The sequence below is a fragment of the Papio anubis genome, chromosome 4, assembly GCF_008728515.1.
Source record: "Papio anubis isolate 15944 chromosome 4, Panubis1.0, whole genome shotgun sequence".
Classification (NCBI taxonomy): Eukaryota; Metazoa; Chordata; class Mammalia; order Primates; family Cercopithecidae; genus Papio; species Papio anubis.
The window spans coordinates 124,809,091-124,815,137 of record NC_044979.1 but is presented as its reverse complement, the minus strand read 5'-3'; the positions used below and the strand labels follow the sequence as shown (position 1 = coordinate 124,815,137).

General features: G+C 39.0%; 2 pseudogenes; both read right to left on the bottom strand.

Moving 5' to 3' along the window:
• Window positions 1-592: 592 nt before the first annotated feature.
• On the bottom strand, window positions 593-1,497 carry LOC116274536 (annotated as a pseudogene).
• Window positions 1,410-4,730, bottom strand: LOC101004635 (annotated as a pseudogene).
• Window positions 4,731-6,047: the final 1,317 nt, after the last annotated feature.

Genomic DNA, 6,047 nt, shown 5'->3' with positions numbered 1-6,047 from the left:
AATCATCCACAGGTTTACTTGGAAGTAAAAATGAAGGTACAGACATGTGAAATATGTCAGTGTATTTTTTCTTTCTTTCAAACAACATCCCAAACATGGCCTCAGTAGCCTGAAATTATAAAATACTTAACTAGGCTTTTAGTTATCTTCACTGACTGCCAGAATGTAAATTAAGTTGCCCAAATTAGCACATCAAATAACAAAATCAGTCAAAAAGCAGACTGAAAAGCATTAAATGTTTCATATAGGTGAGTTTTTAAATCATTTAATTTCTATAGAAAAATTTTATTCACAATATAATGTGACAGAAATTGCCACAGGAATGATATACTGATTGCAGTAAGGTTGCATGCAGCAGCAGCTTTGTATTTTATAGCTATTTTTGTTTATAAAAACAAAATAAACCTCTCCAGTTATGCTTATCACATGGTCTTAGATTTGTAATGTAAGTGAATAAGGAATACCATCTAGTTCAAAGAGAAAATGTCATTTTGAATGTGAATTATCTGTATGAAACATGAAGTATACTACTGAACCCTGAAACATGCACGTCTAGATTTGCTTTTTGTGCAAATCCAGCCTGTTTGCGATCACTTCCTACTCATGTAATACCAAGAGGTTCCATTTGTAATTATGGTTGTATCAGCTGAGGTTGCAATGGTGGCAGCAACTGAAGTGGTACCGTTGGTTCCACCAACTGTCCTGGGTTTGAAGGTGGTGGAGGAGCCACAGTGTTTGTTGTTTCTACAATTTCTCCATTGTAAAAGAAAAATTGACACTATTGAATGAATGTTTCAACAACAGGTTGATGAATCTTAGTAGTAGACAGAAACTCTCAATTTTCAACATCAGGTCTCATCAAGGTTGACCAAAAACATATGGATAAGTTGTCTGCTGTCATTAGGTTGATTTTATTTTGCTGACTGACCCTGTTTAGATGTGTTATCATGTATCTGAATTCATCATAGTTTACAGGATGGAATTTCTTAACAATTTCTTTAAGGCGTGAGGACGTTCTGTTTTATCCAGGATTTTTGCTGCTTCCAATAGCTCTGGATGAAGAGAATATGGTATTAAAGGATCTGGCAGATCTGCAAAGAAAGCTGTAAGGGCTCCAGCTTTAGCATTTACTTTTATTTCCATTGACACTAGATTGATATTATGATCTTGATCAAACTGCTTTTGAATATTGTTTTGGTCAGTTTTGTTCCCGCTAACACGGTAGAGTCCTTCGGTACATAACCCTGTATCCTCAATAAATTCCACATGTTTCTCAACAAATACTGGTATGGGTTTCTCAGCTGTAACCAGATCCTGGAAGGGCATCCCAAAGTAATCACTTGCCCGATTTCTACGTGTTGGTGGATTGAAGTTCTTAGTTTTCTTTTTCTGCTTTTTATCTTCTTTTACTTTGCGTGTTTTCTTCTTCATCTACTTATCATCTAACTCCTGGTCAGAAGTGATTTCAGGATTATCAATATCACCTTTCCAAGTTTCAACAGGAGAAAGAAGTGGATCTTCTTCACTTCCATGATGTCTTCCTTTTCTTTTTGTTTTAGAAGTGGTGAAAACCTCATCATCACTTGCATCTGAATGTGTTCTTCTATAACATGACTTGGCTTTACTAAACAAAGTTTTAGATTTATATTTGTATTTTGAAGGCCTCCGTTCCCCATGATTTTTTGAGGTTCTATCAGAAAATCCATTTTCTTCATGTCCTTGGGTGTTATTTACACATGAGGTTTGAATTTTAATGCAATTTTGACTATCATCTGGGACAACATAAATCTCATCAGAATAGCCCTTCTGTTTGAAAATTTTATCAATGGGTTCCGCATAGTTATCTGAAGGATCCATATCTTCAGGATGTGCCAAAGGCACCGGGGAAGTCTGCTTTCTTGGATTTTTACCAATACCAGCTTCGTTTGTTTTTAAAAGGTTTGGATCCATTTTTTTTCACATTTGTCTTAGGTACAACTGAAGTAGATTTAATAGGTGGAGGCACTTTGTGGTTGTGTTCATGGTCATGACAGTTTGGGGTACTATGAATAGGACATTCATTTCCTTCCAAATCTAATCTTTATCTGGAACAGTCACTAGGTGTTGGAAGCAACTGTACATCATCCCCAGTTAGACTCTAAGGAGGTGGTGCTTCTGTGTCATCATCTGAATCAGGGTAGTTGTTATAGGGAAAACAGTCTCTGGAAGATGGTAGAAAAACATCTTCACTTTGGTGGGTTGATTCCCTTGCATTATCAGACAAATAAGAATTTTCTATCATATGTTTTTTCTCTAGAACATCACTAAAAAACAGAATAAAGATCTCAGTTTGCCGATGATACTGAGATAAAGAATACAATGCTGTAAATTTAGCAGTGATCTCAGTTGCAATGTGTTCTCCTTCTGTCGTTAACTCTTTGATAGCCTCATTTTCAAAAAAAAAATCTGCTTGGCTGTCAGTAACTGCTACCAGCTGTATAGGAATGGTGTCTTGAACTTCTGATAGAAATGCTCAAAACATTCCCATTGCTGTTTTCCGTTTTGCAGAGTAAACTAATATATATCCTTGAACTAGTTCATCTTTTCTTACTCCAATTGAAGAGTGGTATGATAATATTGTGATCTGTATCAGCCTCCTTTTTTAATCAATGATTTTATCGAGCATTAGGGAATTATTCTGTCCAGCTTGAGCAGCACTGCAAGAATGAGAATCAAAGAAGGGTGAAAGAATAAGATCCACACTAAATGGATCTCCACACATGGCACACATGACAATTCTCAAGTCAACTTCTGATATGTCCTTATTGGCAGGAACTGGGCTCACCACATCCAAATTGTGTTTACCTGACTCCAGTACTCTTAGAGCTTGCTTTATTTGGGTTTCATCAAATCTACAAGCATATGTACCAGCAGGTACATCTACAAAAGGACATTGTAACTTGTTTGCCAACTGCTGCCCTTGGTGCCTGAGAATTGGTAGATTCTTACTAATGGAATGTCTCTGATTAGCCAGAATTAATGTAAATGGAAGATTAGCCATTTATTTATCTTTTCTGATCTGATAAGCTTCAGTTCTTATTTTCCCAATAAAACTCAATGACTCAATGGAATTAAATACACAGAAGCACCCATGTGGTTTAAAGGTGGCAGTCCATAACTGACTCAAAAAGTAAGGCGAACTGGCCGAAGATCAAGTTCATAAATTTTCCATCTAAGGCATACTCATCTTCAGAGGACTGTGCTTTATCTCATTTGCTAGCTCTTGGGCAAGGTCGACCTTCCCTAAAATAAAAAGGTTAACTTTATCTATATTGGTACTATCGTGATATAATCTTAAGCGGCCATGATCCAACTGTAAAAGACTACGAGCAAGTAACTGCTCCACTTTAATGTCTGTACAATTTTGACCACTAAGACATGTTTCTTTAGTGGAATGATAAACAAATCCTATATGCTTAGGCAGAAGAGAGTCCCTATCAGGTGCAAGTTTCTGTAAAGCTTTATATCCAGGTTCTTCACTCAGAACAGTATGAATTTCACGCTTTTTATCTGAACTAGGTGTTGCATTAAGATCTAAATCATAAAAAAGTTCAGAATGCTCAAAAAGCAATTATTGAAACTCTTCTTTGGCTTTTTCAACCATTTCTCACTGATGCCTACCATATTGCTATCAGCCTCAGTGATATATTTGAAGGCTTCATCCTCCATAACAAAGCACATAACTTCCTCCCACGGCTGTCCAGGTGAAATAAATTGAATTTTTTCCAAAGTCTTTTTGAATTTTTCCTTCATTTCTACCTTCCTCTTCTCGGATATTAGATGTTGTACATGGTTCTGATAGAGTTTTTCAGCTTCTAAAGTGCTCAGGAGGTCAAATGGAATCTACCTATCATTAATTTTGTCTCTATGGTCAGTTTCATCCAAAGGTGTTTATTCTAGCACCACAAAACATAACTGGAAATCTGCTCTCTTTTCCATTAACTTCAGAGCTTCTGACCAATTCAAATGTTCAATCTCTTCTAGATTTGGCAAAAGAGTGTTAAAAGCTCTTGGTAAAGTATTTATATACTCTTCTCTCCTTTTTCTTATATGTTCCGTTTCAGTTGTTTTATATGTTTTGAGAATGTATTTCTGGCCTTTCTTGTTCCCTCTAAGTTGATGTATTCTTCATAATCAGGATGATTTTTTAATTTATTACTAATAGTTTTCCAAGTTGCATGATAATCTCTCACAGTCTGCACAAGTTTTTCAGACTTATCTGTTGCTCTGACAGCAAGTTGTCTCTGTGTTTTATAAGCATCCAAATAGGGAATAATTTTAGGCTTGCTACGAGTTTTATCCAACATTTGTACCAGTGCCGTGAAACGTGTTTCAATGTTGACATTAAATCCTGTTGATATTTCCACTAAAAGAAGGTTCTTTTTGTTTGAAGTAAATGCCTGAACTTCTCTAAGATAATGATCCATGCATTCATCACATTTAGTTGCTGCTATTATTACAGGTATTTTTGATTTTGATAACTGGACAAAAAGGTTATTCGCAAATTTAAGTTGATCATCAAACTTCCTATTGCATCCCTGACTTACATCAATGCGTAATAAAAATCCATCTACATTGAGCTTCCCTTCCGGCATTTGCTTCTGTTCAAAGTCTTGTTCTAAGCCTAGCTGTTCAGTGCAAATGTACATTAGTTTTCCTGCTGACTACAATTCAGATGCAGCTGCACGTTTTTATTTATTTTTATTTTTTTTTGAGACGGAGTCTCGCTCTGTTGCCCAGGCTGGAGTGCAGTGGCCGGATCTCAGCTCACTCCAAGCCCCACCTCCCGGATTCACGCCATTCTCCGGCCTCAGCCTCCCCAGTAGCATGGTTGCAAATTCGTACTCCGATGAGACAAGAAAGCCTGGTCATCAATGAACTCTGTTAAATGACAAGAATTTTGCATTCTACTCCGTCTTCACCACTTTATGTTATGTCACCCCAGTAGTACAAAAAGTGATCGTTGTTTACTACTCGTCCTCCAAAGTCAACGGGGCTAAGCACAGAAGTATGCTCTGGATAATATTCATCTGCTTTTGCGCGTACAAATCTATTGGACAAATAAGACTTTCCAACTCCACAGTTACCTTTGTCTTTTTCAGTCCCAGAGAGTCCAACTACACTGATAGTATAGGATGGGGGACGAGGCTCTTTGTTTTTTGCCATCATAACTCTCCTCTCATGTTTCTACATTCATAAAGGTAACCAGATATGCTTCTCATTCTGAAAATAAAATCATCTCAAAATACAAATCCCAAGTTTCAGAACTGTATTTGGTTCTTTGTGTTTCCCTCATTTCTGTGCAGAAACATCTTCAAGATCATAGGGATCATCTTCCTAACAAGGTTGGTCTCCTCAGTCTCCTCCTCCACCTCAATGGCAGCGGCCCTGGCGGTGGCTGCAGGAGAGACATTCCCGGGGAGCGCTCCCGCCGCCGCCGCCGCCGCCGCCGCCGCCTCCTCCTCCTCCTCCACTCTCTGCTTGCCTCTCTTCCCCGGCGCGCTCACCGAGCGGCGCGTCCCTTCAGCCACCTCCCCCCGCCCTCGCCGACACACACGCCCCGAAACCCTGAGCCCGCGACCTGCTCACCACGCCCCCCTCCCCGCCACCAGCTGCGGCCCGGTCCCTCCCCCCTCTCCCAGCTCCCGCCGTGGTGCCGGGCTCAGTAATGCAGGCCACTCGGGCTCCCTCGGGCCGACCCAAGTTATTTTTTAATGTACAATTAAAGTATTGTTGACTATAGTCACTCTGTTGAGCTATCAAATACTGTCTTATTCATTCTAATTATACGTATATGTTTTGTATCCATTAACCATCCTTACTTCCCTCCTTCACCCCCCACTACTCTTCCCAGCCTCTGGTAATCATCCTTCTACTCTCTATCTGCATGAGTTCAATTGCTTTGATATTTAGCACCCACAAATAAGTGAGAACTTGCGAAATCTGTCTTTCCAAGTCTGCCTTTTTTCACTTAACATAATGACCTCCAGTTCCACCTATGCTGTTGT